The following is a 21,216-nucleotide window of genomic DNA, read 5'->3' as shown; positions in this document are numbered from 1 at the left end:
CCTTCTGCTATCCGGAGAGCAGAATAAACTCTTTCTCTGAACCAAACCTCGGTGTCATTTGACTTCCTTCCTCCCGTCCGGGAGCAACGCTCACCCAACCAATCGGTAAAGTCTAATAAGGCTACATTTCAGCTTTCACTGAGGTGGCAAACCTGTGTCTGAGACTGTAGGTGTGACTCTGAGCTACCATGAATGATTGAATGCTGCTTCTTTCAAAAAGGTCCCCGTCAAAGAAACCTAGATGTCAGGGATAATGGTTCTAGCTTAGCTTTCTCCCTGACATACTAGTTTTCTGTGAGCAGGGGTTTATTTTTGCAAGACGGAATATTCAGTTATGTGCCCATTGTCATCCGAAGCTCTATAACCCAGAGCAGATTAACCACCTCACTGAGAACTCAGTTTCCTCAGTAATCTCAGGCAAATCACTCATCACCTCTACAACTCTTCTTTGATTAGGCTACCCCAAAGCCAGGATGTCAGAAGAATTCTTTCCCGTTTATCCCTCTGCCATATGTGCATCATTTCACACATGTGAATTATTTCTATAGGAGCTGAACTCTTTAAAAATTGAGCATTTATATCGTTGTTGTTCGTTACAATCTTTCATTGAGATGCAATCAGAGCATTTGTAGGGGGATTAATATATTTGGCTGTGTAGGGAGGCTGAAGAGGAAAATGGTTATAAACTAAAAATATTTCTGGAACACTACAGTGTGTAAAAGTTCCATTAACCCCAGTTCCAACGGCGCAAGCAGCTTCATCACAACATGAAACAAGTGGCCACAGTACTGGAGGCAGTGGCAGGCAGCTCAGTCCATAGACTTTCCAAATACTTAAGTAGAACATGTTTCTAAGGAATACTAGCCTTAGATTAAGTCATAAGGATTAATGTAGATTAAATTAACCCATGATCCACCAGATATTGGTGGATTTCAAAGCCCACCCGCCCCTGCCAACCTGGCCAGGGTTCAGGGACAGGGAGAGGTAAATTTCACACATTATGCAAACAGCCAAACATTCACTCTCCGTGCCATAAAGGAGAGGCTTATATAAAAGGTGTTAACCATGACAGCTATGGGACGCGGGTGGCGCTGTGAGTTAAACCACAGAGCATAGGACTTGCCGATCAGAAGGTCGGCGGTTCGAATCCCCATGACGGGGTGAGCTCCCGTTGCTCGGTCCCTGCTCCTTCCAACCTAGCAGTTCAAAAGCACATCAAAGTGCAAGTAGATAAATAGCTACCGCTCCAGCGGGAAGGTAAACGATGTTTCCGTGCGCTGCTCTGGTTCGTCAGAAGCAGCTTAGTCATGCTGGCCACATGACCTGGAAGCTGTACGCCGGCTCCCTCGGCCAATAAAGCGAGATGAGCGCCGCAACCCCAGAGTCGGGGGTCCCTTTACCTTTACCTTTTAACCATGACAGCTACATCTTCATTCTTTGCTTGTGAGCATTCTCCCTTCTTTTATTTTCCTTCATAGATTTATATACCACTCAAAACCAAGATAGTATGTAAGCGGCTTACAAAATAACCACATACCATATGAATGTCCTAACAAGTCATGAAATGGGGGAATTGCGATGCAATGCAATATAGAATGTTAAGATTTCTCCAAAGCCAAAATGGAGAAGTGCATTTTGAAAACATCTTAGAAAGTCACGGTTCCCTTTGCTCTTCCTCCCTACCTCTTGCCAAGGCACATTAGCCTGACTTCCAAATTCATCTGGTTTGAAACAGAACGCTGGGTTAGTTAGACCATAGTTTGATCCAGCAAGACTTAAACTCTTAAAAACTCCAGCACCTCAATCACTATCTTCCCTTGTGTGTTTTCACCTCATGAGCATCCCTTGTTTCGAAACAATCCCAGGGCAATTTCAAGATGTTTGGAAAGTAACCATGGAGACACCACAAAATACAAGGACTTCTGCATCGATGTGTTTGGCTTCCTCTGAATACTCTGGAATTATCTCAGTCTTAAAGAATGAACCATTTGTATGTCACGTACCTCCAGACACGGGACAATCCTTGATGTATTTCAGAGCCAAGGAAACAAATGTTTATAAAGAAGTGTCTTTCTCTTTGTCCCTGCTCTGTAAGTTTTTCCACCTGAGATTTTCCATGCTTGTAAAAAGTTTCATGATCCAAACCCTTCGGATAATACAGAAGACATCTGCAATCTAAGCTGTTTGCTAATCCTGTTTATTTTATCTTTTCTTTTTTACTGAGTTAAGACTCCGTAAACCTTATTTATATTTTATAAGTCACTTTGTTCGACATAGCGATGCAGGGATAATTAAATAATTCATACTCTGCTAGGGATACATAGATTTACATTTAATGTGGACAACTGTCATCTAGATTGTGATACTTGATTTTCTTAGATTTAAGAATCAATATAAAAGGCGTTCATCTCATTCCTTCCAGCTGTGTGCCTACTTGTGCAAGCCTAAACATGATTATAGGGACGCAGGTGGTGCTGTGGGTTAAACCACAGAGCCTAGGACTTGCTGATCAGAAGGTCAGTGGTTCGATTCCCCGCGACGGGGTGAGCTCCTGTTGCTCGGTCCCAGCTCCTGCTGACCTAGCAGTTCGAAAGCGCATCAAAGTGCAAGTAGATAAATAGGTACCGCTCCAGCGGGAAGGTAAACGGCGTTTTCGTGCACTGCTCTGGTTCGCCTTTCTGACAATAAGGTTCTAGCTTTGGCGGTGGCGCATAGTAATAAATGCTTTTGTTTTTGGGGGGGACTTCTGTTGTTATCACTCCCAAGATTAAAATCTCAGGTGTTTTGGGGAAAGTTTTTTACGTATCTTTTTTAATTCATTATATATAGTTTCCCAATATTCCTTAATTATTTTCCAGGACCACGACGTGTGAATAAAAGATCCCTCAATTTCAGCAGTGGGCAGATTGGTGCAACCAATTTTAGGATTCCACTATGGTCCAGAGGGATACTATACCGGGGCCACCCAGGGCTGGGTTAACCATTAAGCAAGGTCAGAAAGGTAGAGAACAAGTCTTGTATGGCAGTGTAAAATGTTTGAATATGCTGAACTGGCTGGTCTGACAAACAGGATAAGAGAAAACGAAGATAAGGAATAAGAGGAGAAATAGCTGTTTATTGACTATTTCAAGAACCAGTATAGACAAATACAGTTGTACCTTGGATCCCGAACGTCTTGCACCGGGGTCAACAACATTTTTCAGCCGTGGGCTGGTCCACTGTCCCTCAGACCATGCGGTGGGCCAGACTATATTTTGAAAAAAAATATGAACGGATTCCTATGCCCCACAAATAACCCAGAGATGCATTTTAAATAAAAGGAAACATTCTACTCAAGTAAAAACACGCTGATTCCCAGACTGTCCGCGGGCCAGACTGAAAAGGTGGTTGGCCCGTATGTGGCCCACAGGCCTTAGTTTGCCTACCCCTGGTCTTGCAAGTCGAACGTTTTGGCTCCCAAATGCTGCAAACCCAGAAGTGACTGTTCCAGGTGGAAGTGAATCCACAACCTGATTGGCCTACAGGAGATTTCATGCTCTTTATTCAGCTCATAGTGGTGAGGAGGAATGGAAGTTCCCCCACAATATCTGCTTTATATACATTATTTACATAATGGGCTGCACGTGATTGGCTAATTCCGGAATTCTCCTGTAGGCCAATCAGGTTGTGGATTCACTTCCACCTGGAGCTGGATTGGGTGGCTCCTGCAGACCAACCATACTTCTGCATTGTTCTAGGACCAATCAGACTGCTGCATTCTGAATCCTATTGTTCTAGGACCAATCAGACTGCTGCATTTTGGATCCTATTCAACTCAGTACATAACAGTGGGCTTCTATAAGTCGAGACACAGGGATAACAGCAAGAGACCTTAGTGAGCTAATGGAACGGAACGACAGGGGCAGAGCAACTGCTTATATATATTTCTGAAGGCCTGGCCCACTCCCACTCTCAACATGATTGGCTGCGAATCGTAACTCAGAGCTGAAGAGCCAATGCCGGTAGCCCAAACCCTGATAATGCTACATGATTGGATGTCATGCATCGAGTCAGAACGCAGGAGCTTAGACTCATTAGTCCAGATTGGAGCTCAGCCGACCACAGACCACTGAATGCATAACATAGGGCAGTGGTTTTCAACCAGCGTGCTATGGCACCCTGGGGTGCCTTGAAGGATGGTCAGGGGTGCCACGGGCAACACGGGTCCCTCTTTCTTTCCCTCCCTCCTCTGATACCCTCTTGCGTCTCTGCCTCCCAAAGGCTTGCACATCTGTTTGTTGCAGTGTTGTAAACAAAAATTGCCCTTTTCCCTTATGGGGTATCCAAGAGCCCATATAGAGTCCTTACATAGGTTCCCTATTGGTAGGAGAAAATAACAGAGGCCAACCAGAGAATATTGAGAAGCAAAGCAGCTAGTAAGCTTGATCTTTATTGATCTGTTGCAACAGGGTGCTCCCCTCACCCACAGGAGAGGAGGAGGGACCCAGAAAAATGGCACGCAAGGCCTTATAAAGACTTTTGAAATTTCCCTCCTGTAGATCAAGACCACCCCCAGAAACATCATACATACATCACAGAAGGGGGGTAACCTAAGACCACCCCTTAGATACATCACACCTACATCACAGAAAAGGCAGTCTAAAACAGAACATTTGAATGTTGTTTATCTCCTGTCTGGCAGGTTACTTGATTGGATTTCCTGGGGAGCCTGGCCATTCTTTTGTAGTGATAAATACTTAGTTCCTGGGCCATGTCACAGGCTCATACCCTATTCAAACACAGACATACCCTTAAGACAGGATTTGTGAAGGAAAAGACAATGGAGAGGATTTTCCACTTTGACCTTGCAGAGAAAACATTTGCTCAGTTTAGGAATCAAAATGGTTCCAGGTTGGTCTTCCTGTGCTGATCTTTGTATGTGCGGTTATGAACATTACCATATATCTAAGACCTAAAATTCCTATCACAATATCCCCCCTTTGGGGCTAGAATTTTTCTTCAAACATTTTGCCCCACAAATAATAACATCATATGTGTACAGTGGTGCCCCGCAAGATGAATGCCTCGCAAGACGAAAAACCCGCTAGATGAAAGGGTTTTCCATTTTTGTGTTGCTTCGCTAGACGAATTTCCCTATGGGCTTGCTTCGCAAGACGAAAAAGTCTTGCGAGTCTTGCCATTTTTTTCCGCTCCCCCCTTTTTCTAAGCCGCTAAGCCGCTAATAGCCTTTTAGCCGCTAAGCCTTTAATAGCCGCTAAACCGCTAATAGCGCTAATCCGCTAAGCCGCTAATAGGGTTGCTTCGCAAGACGAAAAAAATGCTAGACGAAGAGACTCGTGGAACGGATTATTTTCATCTTGTGAGGCACCACTGTAAATGGATGCCTTTGTGCAAATATAGGATATCACATAAAAATAACACATGTTGCATTTTGTTACTAAATTACTTGTGGCATTCTAGCTCTTGGGAGAAACATTTTCTCAATAGTGTTCTATGTAATAGATTTAGCAGGAAGGTCCACTAATGACTGAAAAATGCAGTTTGCTTTGTCCTCCGCCATTTTTACAACAGCAGCAGCCCTGGCTGTAAGCGCTGCAGGCAAATGGTGCCTCTGGAGCTGGCCAGGAAATGCTTCCCAGCTCCTGTGGGGCAGTGTGAAGAGGCACCTGTCTTTGGGGTGGGGGGCAGCTCAGAGACTGGGGGGGCAACAGCAGCTGCCCAGAGGACTCCCAAGTAGAGGGGAGAGGAGGTTGAAGGAACACTCCACAAGCGAAGGTGTTTGAAAAAGGGTGAGAGGCTGCCACCTCTGCAGGCAAGGGGGGGACCTAACTGAGCTCCTGAGACCCACAGGGGTGCCGCAGAAAGAATGCAGTTGGTCATGGGAGTCACGGACTCAAAAAGGTTGAAAACCTCTGGCATAGGGCATCAAGGGAAACACCAGTTCCCAGCATTCTTGGGGTGGCAGGAATGTGCTTTAAAGGTTTAATGTCTTAGTGTCCTAGTCACTGGTAGACTTCAGGATCATGGGCCTAGGATCCTGACCTTTGGGCACCAATGCCTAAGTCTGCCTCTTCTTTTTGCAGGTCTCTGTGCATTCCAATTGCAAGGCTCCAAAGCCTTCATTCATTTGAATTTAAATCTGAAAATCCCTCTTGCCATGACGGTGACAAGAGTGGTCTTCCTATAATCAACGTCCTGGCTACTCGTAATGATGAAATATATCGCTTGATTCCAGAAGGCTGTAATTGGAATTCCATTTAATTTCACTAATTCCAACAAATTAGTCCCCTTCTGTCAGATTAAATGATATTCTAAAGTGGAGAAAATCTTAACTCTCTCAGTCTTCATTATCATAATAAACACCTCCTTTGAGAGAGCATTTACCCATTATTAGAATGTTTTGTGCATAACAGAGATGTATGATCGGGGGGGACGGGACGTGATTTTAAAATAGCCCTAGTAAGACCCATTAGAAACCAAGATATTTATCAATGGCTGATTCGGATAATATTAGTCATATGTGTACAGTGGTGCCCCGCAAGACGAATGCCTCGCAAGACGAAAAACTCGCTAGACGAAAGGGTTTTCCATTTTTGCGTTGCTTCGCTAGACGAATTTCCCTATGGGCTTGCTTTGCAAGACGAAAACGTCTTGCGCTTTTTTTTTAAGCCGCTTGAAGAGGCGCAGTTGCGACAGACCATGCTTTGCAAGACGAAAAACATCGCAAGACGAAAAGACTCACGGAACGAATTCTTTTCGTCTTGCGAGGCACCACTGTATTCTGTAAGTGTTTGTGCAGAGAGAGAAAGCACAATAGATTTAAAAGGTTCATTTTGAGCTTCCCTCTGTGAACCAATTTGACGATGTCCTCTGAAGTACGAAGCATATTTTTACAGGAACTCCATCCATTCCCCCCCCTTTTCATTACTATTTTTCAGCAGAATTCGTAGACTGAAAGGATTCTAGAGGCTGCCTCTTTAGGTACAACCATGACTCACTGGTTCTTTCTGCCAAAGACAATGTATTTATCTCCTATGGAGAGAAATAAAAAGATTTTCTCTGCCAAAGAGGATGCTGACAAGAAGACTCACTAGAAGACAAGCAAAAGGGTGGGTTTTTTTCTTCCAACAGCATGACCTCATAACACATGAGATATGGGACAGGCAGACAACCCCAAAGGCTTGAAGAGCAAAAGCCTTAGCGATTTCACAGCAGCGGCTAATGAGGATCTCACACAGGGATTAGTTTTTAAATGGTGTTAAAAATCACTCTTAAATAACTGGGAAAACAGCCCTTTGTTTTTCTGAAATCCCTCCCCTAAAGATGCTCCTATCATCATAAGGAGGAAGTGATACTAGACCAGGACAGTCGGCCCTCAGGATATTTTTTCTGGCCCCTGGCAACAATTGATGCTCCCATTCCCTGCAGCCCTCAAACTGCCTTCCTATAGGCACTGGGCTTTGGGAAGGAGACATGGGGGCTCTGGCAGGGTCCTACAGCCCTCCAACCTCCTTCCCAAAGTCTAATTAGCCATTTCCCAGCTTTGGGAAGAAAGTGGGAAGGTTATCGGACCGTGCCAGAGCTTTGCACTTCCTTTCCAAAGCCCAGTGCCTCGATTTGTCAGCTTTGGGAAGGCAGTGAGAGGATTGGGGGAGGCATCAAATTTTGGCCTTGCCTCCCCACCCTGCACAACAAGGCAGTGTGTGACCCACAGGTTCCATGTCAAAGTACTCTTGTGTCCCATTTGGTATGAAAAGTTGGACCGCCCTACTCCAAACAGATTAATGTGTGATTAATGGGATTTGTTGGCAGTCCACTTTGGGGTATATATGTTTGAAGCTGGAGCTTTGGTCACAATAAAGGTAAAGGTAAAGGGACCCCTGACCATTAGGTCCAGTCGTGACCGACTCTGGGGTTGCAGCGCTCATCTCGCTTTACTGGCCGAGGGAGCCAGCGTACAGCTTCTGGGTCATGTGGCCAGCATGACTAAGCCACTTCTGGCGAACCAGAGCAGCACACGGAAATGCCGTTTACCTTCCCGCCGGAGCGGTACCTATTTATCTACTTGCACTTTGACGTGCTTTCAAACTGCTAGGTTGGCAGGAGCTGGGACCGAGCAATGGGAGCTCATCCCGTCACTGGGATTCGAACCACCAACTTTCTGATCGGCAAGTCCTAGGCTCTGTGGTTTAACCCACAGTGCCACCGCGTCCCTCTTTGGTCACAATAGAATGCTTTAAATTTTTAGTTGTAACTTTTAACTTATGCCAATAAAGGTTAGATACATCAGTAAAATCATAAAATCATACAAAGTCATCCATACAATATATGAAAGACTAGATAACCACCATTGAATAAATCAGTCAACTTTAGATTTAGCTTTAAAGATCTCGGCTAAGTACCCTGAAATAATCTTGGTAGTTTCGGAAGTATCATCCCTCAACAAATACTGGATTACAGACTCTTTGCAAATCAATGTTTTGAACTGTAAAGCAGTCACTAGGAGATCTCTGCAATGGGAGTGGAGAAGAGAACAATCTAAAATTATGTGATGTATTGTATCTGGTGTTTTCTTATTACAGCAGCAGAATCTGTTCTGGGTGGGGATATTTTGAAACCTTCCAAACAATACAGATGAGGGGGGGTGCATTTAGACGAGCTAGCATAAAATTTCTGCGATGTGATGGAGTTTCTAAATTATAAAAGTAATTAGGCTCCATGGTGGGGCTGCAATCCTAAGCAAGCAGATGAACATACAAAAGGCTGGGAGGGGTAGAGTTTTTGGATTTCATGATCTAGCAGCCCCTGCTTGATGAGAGAGAAGATTTGTGAGTCATCCAATAGAAGAAGGATTGCAATCCCTATTTGCCTGAGTTTCAGGGTAATATCAGGAAACCATGTAGAATTATGTATATCTCTCAATAAAGAAGTTACAGTAGTAAGCTTTCTGGGTCTGTATTAAAACGAATTTTTAGCCAGTAATTTTAGTTGCTGGAAAAGCAATGACAAACCTAGACAGCATCTTAAAAAGCAGAGACATCACTTTGCCAACAAAGGTCCGTATAGTTAAAGCTATGGTTTCCCCAGTAGTGATGTATGGAGGTGAGAGCTGGACCATAAAGAAGGCTGATCGCCGAAGAATTGGTGCTTTTGAATTATGGTGCTGGAGGAGACTCTTGAGAGTCCCATGGACTGCAAGAAGATGAAACCTATCCATTCTTAAGGAAATCAGCCTGGAAGGACAGATCTTGAAGCTGAGGCTCCAATACTTTGGCCACCTCATGAGAAGAGAAGACTCCCTGGAAAAGACCCTGATGTTGGGAAAGATGGAGGGCACAAGCAGAAGGGGACGACAGAGGACGAGATGGTTGGGTAGTGTTCTCGAAGCTACCAGCATGAGTTTGACCAAACTGCGGGAGGCAGTGGAAGACAGGAGTGCCTGGTGTGCTCTGGTCCATCGGGTCACGAAGAGTCGGACATGACTAAATGACTAACAACAACAACAGGATCTTAGGTGATATCCTCAGTGGCAAAGATTTGGCTGGGTCCTTCCCATAGGAGATAACAGAGCCTCTCCTTAGGCAGATTCTGCTTCACTCGTTCCTGGCTTCCGAACCCTGATGGTATGGTTGCATAAATAAACTGGTATTGTTTGAGTGCAGCCAGAGAAGGAGAATTCACCCCAGAACTGCACCCCAGGGAAGGTTCTGATGAGATTGCTTTTGCGGCACTGTATTAGCTATGAGGGCATCAATTCAAGAGTGTTTCCGTGTTAGAATAATTGAAAGGCACATTCAACCTGATGTAAGTGAATAATAGGCCCTCGTGATTATAACAGCGCATTTCTAGTGAAATCAGCTGAGCATCTTCACCTCCTTGCCACAATCTGTGGCGCTTCAACCCTGCGTGGCTTTTGGCCAACTCTCTGCGAAACGATAAAGCTGTCTGTGGTTGCCAGCAATGACATAACCACTTTTTAGGCAGCTGCATATTGCAATTCAGCCTTTGCTTTCCTAGAAAAACTAGCTAGGTAGAACCTTGAGCTTAACAACCAGGCAGCGTTGGGCGAAAGCAGTGGATGTCTCCCGGAGGTAAAGGCAGAAGGTGCTGACCTGGAAATGAGAGTACTTGTGAAGGAGATCTAATCAGAGTGGGAAGGAATTAATACTGAAGTTATGCAGGCTACCTGTTTCCATTTCAAAGAAGGGATGGGGAGCCTGTGGCCTTCTGGACTCCCAATGCCCATAAACCAGTGATCAGGGGAGATGGGATTTGTGGTTCAGTTTCACATTATCCCTGGTCTATAGGATGACAAAAGCCATTATTTGATAATCCAGTAAGAAGTAAGCAGCACATAAGTGGCACACAAAACACTACCAAACCATTCTACGTTCTAAATCTTATATTAATAATCAAAAAATTGAGAGAACAAGATACACAATCTACTACAGAAGCCACAAACAGAAAACTCATTCAAGAGGACAATTGTAAAACTATTGCAATCCAGGCAAATACAAGTTCCACTATATCATTTCTTAATTCAACTATTGGACATTGTTTTTGAAAACAATTTCTTCCGATACAAGAATTATTTTTATGTCCAAATTAAGGGCGTAGCCATGGGTGCAGCCCTTGCCCCATCTGTGGCTAACATCCACATGATTGACTTTGAGAATAAATATATTTTTTTCCAGAATCTAACTTACTTACTTCTTACTGGTCTACTACGAGAATTGGCAGCACAGGTTCATTTCTTCATTATTTGATAATCAGCATACAGAATTACAAAGTCTGCCCAATGCCCGTGCAACCTTAACCGTATCTCTTGCCATCTCTTGGTCTTTTTAAAAATACCCTGTTTAGGAAAGCGATCTCTTTGGCAACAGTACGTCCATGAATTTTTTAGTGACGCCTCTTGTACTAGGCTGTGCATATATACAGTGCCTCAGTCATAACAGTGACTGCTCAGATTCCTTTGCGTTTCGCGAGCTGTGCTTGCAGATCCTCTTTCTTCTCCTGCCTGCAAATCAAAAAGCATGGTGACAGCACGCGAACTCCGTCTCCTGTTATTGTCATCTGACTTTGACATTGGAAGCATGAAAACATTTGGATGATGAGTCATCGGAGAGAAAGCCGCTGCCCTCCTCCTCCCATGTGATACGTTTCACTCTTTTTCCATAAGGCAGCCCAACTTTAGATCTGTCAACGTTGCTGCCACGCAGTTATTTAGCAAGAGCAGAGGGGTCTGTTAAGGCCTGGGAGAAATGGCAGCTCAGAGAGGTCTGGACGGAGAACAGAGATCGGAAGTCACTTTAGCAGATGGTGTCTTGCAAAAGCTAGACCCTTAGGACATGCTCACATGACAAAACCTGACATCGGTCTTGGCTGCTAGACAAGCGCAATGTTCCATACAGCTGTCTGTGGTTTTTTTCTGTTCGGTATGTGAAATGATAATTCACTGCATTGGGGTCTCAGCTGAAAATCAGTGTGGCCAGGCTGCAGTTCCTCTCCACTGGGTGTTTCAAGCAACATGTGATTATTTATCATAATCATCAATACCTCTGGATCAGGGGTGGAGAACCTGTGGTTCTTCAGACATTCCTGAACTTCAGCTCCCATTGTAGGTCCTCACACCCATACCCAATATAGACAATGTACTGGTTTGGGTCTACATGCTAGCTATTTTTAAAAAATGCAGTTGGGTGTGCAATACTATACTCAAGATCTGCTGGCTGAGGCAATAGGACTCAGTGATGCCTCCACAATACTGTTGGAACTCCAGATATACTGCCATGACAGATAGACCGGCGAAACCCTCTGCTGGCCAAGCCATCCCACTAACAAAAATGGGAATGACTAAAATGAGGAGACGTCGTGAGCTGTGCAGGGGAGGAGTACAAAACATCAACTCTCTATGTTATACCCGTTCAATGAGGGTTGCTGCACTGTGGGAACCACCGCTTGAGGCTTCGTTTGGCTGCTGGCTGGGCTTTCTGCCTTTGGCTCGGAGGGGCTCAGAAGTTGAACATACCTGTGCTCGGAATTGGATGGATACGTCATCGATGGCCCACTCACCCTTGCCGGCGAAAAGGTCTGCCTGGAGCGGGGGCACATGGTGGGGGGAAAGGAAAGACGATCTTGTGGGAGGGGGGGCTTTTGGATTTGTTTTGGAGGCTCCTTCGATTGAATGTTATGGGGGAAAGGAAGGAGCTGGTTGACTAAAATCCCTTATTTTGGCTGCTGATCCCTTATTTTCGAGGCTGCTGGTCCCTTATTTTCAAATCTGTAAGTTGACAGCTATGTTCCTGCTTTCTCATACCAAGTACAGCTTAGGGAGGGCGGCAAATGGCAATGATCAGCCTGGTTGTTGTGGGTGAATGGTTAGGGAACTGTTCTGCAGAGCACACTGTGCAGGTTCAAGTCCCAAGAACATTTACCGCCAAATAACATTTGTTTTTCTCCTAAACTCCCACATCTGGAGAGTTTTGGAAAATCACTCCAGGAACCCCCGCTGAAGTCTACTCACTCCCTTCCCCTTCTGCAATTGCCTTCACCCAGGAGAATCCTATAATGGAGACCTTAATTATTTGCATTACTTTCCAGGTACCTGTGACTCATTCCTAATCAGCTTCAGCCTCCTTTAACTCAGTTCTTGGTTTAATTTAAATCCCCTTTGAAGTCTTTAGTTCCTGCTTCTGCTCATTTCTAGTCTCTTACTAACACAAGAACGTGGGCATACCAGAACGACATACTAACATGGAGGCATGTCAGTTCTGCAACCCAGAGAAAACAACATTGTGCAGAATAAAATGCATGCCAGATCAATGTTTTGCACCTAATCCCTCGCTGTCCCTTACCAGCTGGCAGGCAGGAGTTGGAAGCCCAGCTTCTAGGGAGCTACAGGTTCCCTACTTTGCCTTAGGTAAAGGTAAAGGGATCCCTGACCATTAGGTCCAGTCGTGGCCGACTCTGGGGTTGCGACGCTCATCTTGCTTTATTGGCCGAAGGAGCCGGCATTTGTCATCAGACAGCTTCCGGGTCACGTGGCTAACATGACTAAGCCGCTTCTGGCAAACCAGAGCAGCACACGGAAACGCCGTTTACCTTCCTGCTGGAGCGGTACCTATTTATCTACTTGCACTTTGACGTGCTTTCAAACTGCTAGGTTGGCAGGAGCAGGGACCGAGCAACGGGAGCTCACCCTGTTGCACGGATTTGAACTGCCGACCTTCTGATCCGCAAGTCCTAGGCTCTGTGGTTTAACCCACAGCGCCACCCGCTACTTTGCCTTACCTTCTATTTATTGTCCCTGAGGGGAATGTGGGAAAGCAATTTTACCAGGGACGAAGTGCAGCACAAATAAAACCACCGCATGCTCCACAGATGACAATGCTTCTATTATAATCTATTGTCTGTTTCCAAACCAAAGGTGAATCTGTGTGAATTGCATGTTTTGCTCTGGCTGCAAATGTGATTAGGTCTTTCTTCTTTAGAGTAATTTTATTTTATTTTTATTTTTTGGTCTTGCCAAGATCTTGGGGAAGTAGGGCGATGGTTTGTCATTCATGGATACAAAACCTAAGCACAGCTTGATAAGCGTATATATTTAAAGTAGTTGAATAAATGTGTCAATTAAGTTAATTCGGAATATGCAGAAAATACAAAAAATATATTTAAGGAACCGCAGAAAGAGGGGGAAGGAAGTCGAGTTTCGGAATGTTAAAATGATTGTAAAATTATTGAAATGTATAAAAATGAAAATCATAAACAAACAAACAAACAAACCTACACTTTTCAGGGTTGGTTGGTTGGATAAACAAAACAACAAACACACTCCTCCTTTATAATCATGAGGGCTAGAAACTTTTCTCTCTTTAAGCTCTGCAGAGCCTCCCAGACCCTACACCAGAGATTCAAATTCTGCGGCTCGCACCAGAGAGATTTCTAAACACTTGCATATAATAATTGCTTTTGTAAGGAGTCGCCAAGTGTACAGCTTTGTTGAATGGGGAGTAACTTAGAATAGCTCCCTTGGAATTTGAACTCTAATTATATTAGCTGACCTGCAGTGTGTGCACAATCTCAAAGGGCTATTTATTTATTTTATACCAGCCTGTTACTTGTCAGTACTTAACAGCGTTTTTAAACAAAAGATTAATTGAGGCACTCGCTAGCTGCTCTCAGCACAGGAGAACAGACGCTAATTTGGAACCGTTACCCAGGTAGACGCTTAGCAGACAAAGAGCTTATTTAGGGGAACAGTATCACAACAGAGCAAAACAAAACCCTGCACACCGCCAGTGTACCAACTTGAAGAGATGCATTAGGGATATTCATGCAATTTATAAATTCTGCAGTTGCCAGTCTTCCTCGCTTGCTGTTCTTACAACAAAACCTCTTCTATTCTAAAATGTTAACAGAGCTCCTTGAATTTATCAGCGTTCCTTTTTACAAGATGCCAGCAACAGGAACTTTCCTCCTCCTCCTCTACAGAAAGCAGCCGCTATTTCTCACCAATTTCCACCAGCCACTTGTATGATCTAAATTCTCTGCCCACATGAGCAAACTGGAGTGAGTCACATCCATGAAGGACTTGGCCCAACCCGTTTTTGCAATAGCAAAAGTCATATTCCTATTTCAGAATGTGATACTTTGCAGATAAAGTCACTCAGATTCGGGAAGAGGTAGACTCCACCGTGGGAGCAGGGCCGGGGCCAACTATCACCCAGTCTCAAATCTTCCATTCTTGAAAGACCTACATTGGCTCCCAGTACGTTTCCGAGCACAATTCAAAGTGTTGGTGCTGACCTTTAAAGCCCTAAACGGCCTTGGTCCAGTATATCTGAAGGAGAGTCTCCACCCCCATCGTTCTGGCGGTTCCCTCACTGTGAGAAGCCAAGTTGCAGGGAACCAGGCAGAGGGCCTTCTCAGTAGTGGCACCCTCCCTGTGGAACACCCTCCCACCAGATGTCAAAGAGAACTACCAGACTTTTAGAAGACATCTGAAGGCAGCCCTGTTTAGGGAAGCTTTTAATGTTTGATGTATTACAGTATTTTAATATATTTTTTGGAAGCTGCCCAGAGTGGCTGGGGTATAAATAAATTATTATTATTATTATTGTTATTATTATTATTATTATTATTATTATTATTATACTTCTCAGCTTGAGAGGAAACATGGAATGGAGAAGGTAGAAGCTGGGTGGTAGTTCTCCCTCAACACAGAGTTTATTTAGAAAACCATCCTGTTCCTATATAATTTAGTGTAATTAAAACACTCCATTTATAAAAGGCACAAAGATCTACAGAAAGCTCTGGTCCATCCACCTTGCATTTGCAGGAGTCGTTTCTGTTCTTCTTATCTGGCAGGATTCCTAATAAGTCTTTTAAACAGATGGTCATTGTTATGTACTGAAGTTCTCACCCTGGGCCAGCAAGGGGATACTGTAGATAGTTATGCAAATAAGGGCTTGAAAGTGACGTTCAGTGATTTGATAGTTTTAGAAAATTGTTACAGTTACATTGTACTGGAGCTCTATATAAGCTTCAGTTCAGTTCTGTTCTGGCTTGTGAATAAACAAGAGCTGTCTGAAGAATCGGTGTGTCGTCTGATATGTTCACCCACAACTTAACACTCATTATCAGGGGACATTCTCCCCATCGCTACCTCGCTCCTTGCTCTCTACTAGGTGCATTTCTGCCTGTCGCCATAGAGCTGCTCAAGTTTCGGGAGCTTTTGCCGGGGGAAAAGAAAAGGAAAGAAAAAACGGGGCAGACATCAGCTCTTCAGTGCTGCTTTTAAAGTACCATCGCTGGCTGTAGAATATTCTAAAGTAAGTATCGCATCAGTATAACCTTAGCGACGTTAGTGACTGTTCAGATAATAAGGGCTTATTATATTGTACTTGAAGCATAATCAAAACTCGGGCACTGGAAGATCTCTGCATTGGAAGCAAGCGTTCGTTACGGAGGAGCAGCCCCAGAGATTGTTGATGCACTCAGTTCAAATTAACTGCATTAGATGTGCCGTCCAGAGAGGTTGACCATGGCTGATTTAGGAAGCTGACACATGAAGCGAAGGAAGAGGCTGCTTGCAGAGGTGCAGGCGGCTTATTCTAACAATAGATTTAAAAACTTGTATCCAGAAGCGTACAGGAGGCCAGCATATACTCTAGCATATGGATTATTTTACTCCCTGCGTTAATCAACCAGCACTAATCTGCACTAACAGCAGCCTCTGAACTAGGAAGGCATGCAAGTCACAGTATACAAATGCTTGTTGTATAGAAATTCATTTGTCCAAACACAGTGAATTAATACCCAACCCTTTCTTTACACACCACAGATTCAGATATCCAAACAACTGGACCTGCGTGTGGTACTGTAAAGTAAGAATAAGCCTTAAACAAGCCTTGCCTTTTGTGTTTTTCTGCTCTGGAGCAGCTACTTTGCTAATCCGTGGTGGGAGACAGGAAGTGGGGAGGAAAGGGAGGTAGATTGGATAAATAGGAGAGCGTTTTTCCCTTTGTTGCTTGTGACTCTTGAGTGCTGTGCCTTTTTCTTACTTGCAAGTCAGATCTGCTTGCATGGTCTAGGGGAAGGAGCCAGGGCAGGTGCCGTAAGAAGAACTGGCGGGCACATTGGTGTGGCATTCTTGGAAGCCATACTGGTGGCCCCTGTAATAGGACATGGGGATGGAAGGACTGTACAAAGGTGGGATTTGAAGAGGGATTAGACGTAAGTGTGAAAACCCCACCATTGCCTTGTCCCCATTTCCAAGGAGCTTCACGTTCATTATAACATCTCTGCCACTTTCTCCCGTGCATGGCAAAACATGGGCAAAGAGCTCCTGGTAACTCTGTTGCCTTCTTCCCAGAGTGAACCTCTCTCCAAATATCCAGTGGTTTTGGTCTGAACACCTGCATTCAGAACTGGCTGGTGGCTGGATCCTTAAACTGAGCAGGGCTATTGATCCACTGTTAAAGTCCTCCATTTTTCATCGTTAATTGGAAAAGCAAGCCAAGGTTGCTGGAATGTTGGAAGGACAGATAAAAGGAAGCAGTTCAGTTATTCTTCAGTTATCGTCTTGTTGAGTTATTGCACGCTACTGGTTTCTCCATACTTTAGAAATATACATCCATGAGAGACTTGTTTATTCCCAAATGCTCGGTAATGTGAATTTTGGAGGCAGGCTGCCTGATCACCAGCAATGCTTTCTGGGGATCAATGCAGTATATGGGGGTTCATTTCTGGATCTGAGATTGGAAAGGACAGGTGGTTCTCATACAAAGAGAAAGAATAATTTGGGACTCCACCATGTTGAGAACATTTATAATCATCATCATCATCATTATAATACTTTATTATTTATACCCCGCCCATCTGGCTGAGTCTCCCCAGCCACTCTGGGCGGCTCCCAATCAAGTGCTAAAAACAATACAGCATTAAATATTAAAAAACCTCCCTGAACAGGGCCGCCTTCAGATGTCTTTTGAAGATAGGATAGCTGCTTATTTCCTTCACATCTGATGGGAGGGCGTTCCACAGGGTGGGCACCACTACCGAGAAGGCCCTCTGCCCAGTTCCCTGTAAACTCACTTCTCACAATGAGGGAACTGCCAGAAGGCCCTCGGCGCTGGATCTCAGTGTCCGGGCTGAACGATGGGATGCTCCTTCAGGTATACAGGACCGAGGCCGTTTAGGGCTTTAAAAGTCAGCACCAACACTTTGAATCGTGCTCGGAAACGTACTGGGAGCCAAAGCAGATCTCTCAGGACCGGTGTTATGTGGTCCCGGCAGCCGCTCCCAGTCACCAGTCTAGCTGCCGCATTCTGGAGTAATTGCAATTTCCAGGTCACCTTCAAAGGTAGCCCCACGTAGAGTGCATTGCAGTAGTCCAAGCAGGTGATAACTAGAGCATGCACCACTCTGCACCACTTCACTGAAAATGTAATATGCGTCAGTTTACGATAGTCAACTGAACCATCTCATTAGCAAAAATGATTGGCAACTGCTACAGTACCCCTGATAAGGTTGTTTCAGCTCTTTAATCCAATGGGGTAATACATCTTTCAGATTCTAATTATTACCAGTGTGTGCCATTTTGCCAGGTGATCCCATTACTTAGGACCACTGAACTAATGTAAAGTATCATTATTGTACAGTACAGTCTTCTTGTGAATATGGCTCTGCCGCAGGGGTAAGCTAACACCCAAAAGAGACGTGATATGGACATTTTGGGAGCCTCGAAAATGTAAAGGGAGCTTTACTTAACAGAACCCTTGTAAATTATGCTAACGGAAGTCAAAACTGTGTGAAAGCAAAGCATCACCCAGTGCAGCACATTTTTTCAATTAGGTGTAAATGGGCCACATTCTATGCAGTCTTCATTTTTCTGAATGCAAGGTGTGGCAGGCATTGAGCAGAATCTAGTGTTGCAGAAATAGATTCATATTTTTGCAGAGCTTGGGATGGGGAATGAATGCTAATAAATGCTGAAGTGAGCCAGCAGCTTTCCCGGAGGTTCTGTGCAGAGGCAATCCCTTTGTCCCTTGTTTGATGCCTCTACCCTTTTGGAGCCATTATAGTCACATGAGGCGACAGTGCAAGACCCAAGGAGATAGATAGAGATATATATATATCAAAAAAATATGTCTCTCTTTGACATCTTTGGGGGCTGAAACCTACTGAGTACAAACCGACGCCGACGCCTCTCTTGTTGCTTGGATATGCTAGAATTCTTGGATGGCTATTCAGCTGTAATTCGGATCACAGCAGGGAAGGAGCCACTGCGCAGCAGCTGAAAAGCTTAAATTGCCTTAAAGGATTATCTGGAACAAACAAGATAAATGTAATCAGTCCCTTACATCTGACTAAACTCCTGCACGAGGAAAAATGATCCACTGTTCAGATCAAGGAAGTACAAATCTGCCGTTGACAGTACGTTTCCGTTGGAGGGGCTCGTGGCTTCATCTCAGTTAGAGGTGTTGGTTTAGGAACCCACTCCTGTAGCTTTGGCAAATTGGGAGAAGGAGAAATATGATACAAATGTCTGGTTCTATCACAGTTATGACGGCAAGCTGCATTTCCTAAATTAAACAAAGCAGCAATTCCTAGAAGGGCAGGACCTTTTCGCTTCTGTCCTCTTAATGCATTGGAGATGGTGGCAGCTGGATAATCAGTGGACTAGAATCGTAGAGTTCGAAGAGACCCCAAGAATCATCTAATCCAACCCTGCAGGAATACGGGGGTTGAACCTGCAACCATGGTGTCATCAGCACCATTCTTTAACCCAACTGAGCTATCCATGTAGATACGCTGTTCTTGAGCAGCCCCAATGTTGTTGTTTAGTCGTGTCCGACTCTTTGTGACCCCATGGACCAGAGCACGCCAGGCACTCCTGTCTTCCACTGCCTCCCGCAGTTTGGTCAAACTCCTGCTGGTAGCTTCGAGAACACTATCCAACCATCTCGTCCTCTGTCGTCCCCTTCTCCTTGTGCCCATCATCTTTCCCAACATCAAGGTCTTTTCCAGGGAGTCTTCTCTTCTCATGAGGTGGCCCAAGTATTGGAATCTCAGCTTCAGGATCTGTCCTTCCAGTGAGCACTCAGGGCTGATTTCCTTAAGAATGGAGAGGTTTGATCTTCTTGCAGTCCATGGGACTCTCAAGAGTCTCCTCCAGCACTATAATTCAAAAGCATCAATTCTGATTCTGATATAATGATCAAAATAATATTCTCCAGCTCTCACTTCTCCAATACATGGGTGCAACTTTCATATGCAAGGCCAACTGATAGTTGAAAACCAAGTCAGACCGGCAGATAAGCCCGGAAGCATATAGGGTGTGTGTAGAGAGAGGGGCTGTTGTGTGGTTGTGTAGTGTTCACACAAATGAATGCAGTCCTCTATAGGATATTTCACCAGTTTCCAGTAGATGTTATTCTTTTCCGTAATTTGGGCAGCTTTTACTCGCGCCTTCCAACAGAAACGTGTGATGGGTGTCAACCGGATTGCAACCAAAATTGAGCCACTGAGCACAAACAAGTTGTCTGCTTGCTCAAGGAACCCTGAGCTTTGCCAAAGAACAGAGAAATTTTTAAAATATAACATCTAAGAGGGCAAACTGCCCCCAAAAACATCCCAAAGAGGACTGGGCTTACTTAGGAGCCACAGAATGTCGACAGTCATTTGGAAAATAAAAATGGAAAACTGGGCAAAAGACGGCATGTCTGCTTGGCAATGGTAGGCAATAGTACATGGCAACATTTTGTTGCAGTTTCCCTCTCATCTAATACCGTACAGAGCTTTTGAATGTCCCATTGTTATTTCACTAGGACGGATGAAGCAGTTTCGTGTGCCACCACATTTATTCACATTTCCTCATTTTATTTTCTGGTCTGATTCCTCACGCTACATTGTAGGTCACTCTTGGAACTTGCACAGGTTTTAGAAGGAAATCCTCTCCTAGATCCCTTTTAAAAGGGACCCTCTCCTATGATCCCTTCAGTTCATAAGACATTCCTCAGGTCAGGCATACATTTCTTGTTTTTAAACAAGAGGAACGCAGTCATTCCAAAGGGAATGTAACATGCAAGGCTTTAAGAAATCCTGCACTGACAACAAGTGTCAGCAGTCCCTGCGTTGTTGTTTTTTGCCAGGTATATACTCAAGTTCAAAATTAAATCCCAGTAACAACCCATACCAGTTTTGTAACTTTGTGCTTGCATTGGCCCAATGCAATGATTGGGCATGGTTTCAAACCGCATCAATATCAGGTGATCAGTAAGGTATGTGAATTCCTGCCCCAATGTTCTTTGCTGTTCCCAACCTTTGTGATTGCTCCCAGTTTGTAGAAGTGATTTAGCAAAACCTCTCCTCTTACTATGGGACGCAGGTGGTGCTGTGGGTTAAACCACAGAGCCTAGTACTTGCTGATCAGAAGGTCGGCGGTTCGAATCCCCATGACGGGGTGAGCTCCCGTTGCTCGGTCCCTGCTCCTGCCCACCTATCAGTTCAAAAGCACGTCAAAGTGCAAGTAGATAAATAGCTACCGCTCTGGCAGGAAGGTAAACGGCGTTTCCGTGCACTGCTCTGGTTCTCCAGAAGTGGCTTAGTCATGCTGGCCACATGACCCGGAAGCTGTATGCTGGCTCCCTTGGCCAGTAAAGCAAGATGAGTGCTGCAACCCCAGAGTCAGTCTTGACTGGACCTAATGGT

The 21,216-nt window shown here is 44.6% G+C and overlaps 2 protein-coding genes across 2 annotated transcripts in view; both read right to left on the bottom strand.

Moving 5' to 3' along the window:
- ABI2 (abl interactor 2) overlaps positions 1-10,835 on the bottom strand; it is a 77,397-nt gene extending 66,562 nt beyond the window's left edge. Inside the window, exon 1 of the mRNA XM_082193845.1 lies at positions 10,711-10,835. The gene's annotated coding sequence lies outside the window, so the exon portion shown is untranslated. The remainder of the gene's footprint in view (positions 1-10,710) is intronic.
- CYP20A1 (cytochrome P450 family 20 subfamily A member 1) overlaps positions 1-21,216 on the bottom strand; it is a 343,026-nt gene that overhangs the window by 271,372 nt on the left and 50,438 nt on the right. The gene's annotated exons all lie outside the window — the stretch shown is intronic.

The sequence above is a fragment of the Podarcis vaucheri genome, assembly GCF_965113315.1.
Source record: "Podarcis vaucheri genome assembly, chromosome: 1".
Lineage (NCBI taxonomy): Eukaryota > Metazoa > Chordata > Lepidosauria > Squamata > Lacertidae > Podarcis > Podarcis vaucheri.
The sequence above is the reverse complement of the archived record's forward strand: the minus strand, read 5'-3'. Positions and strand labels throughout refer to the sequence as shown.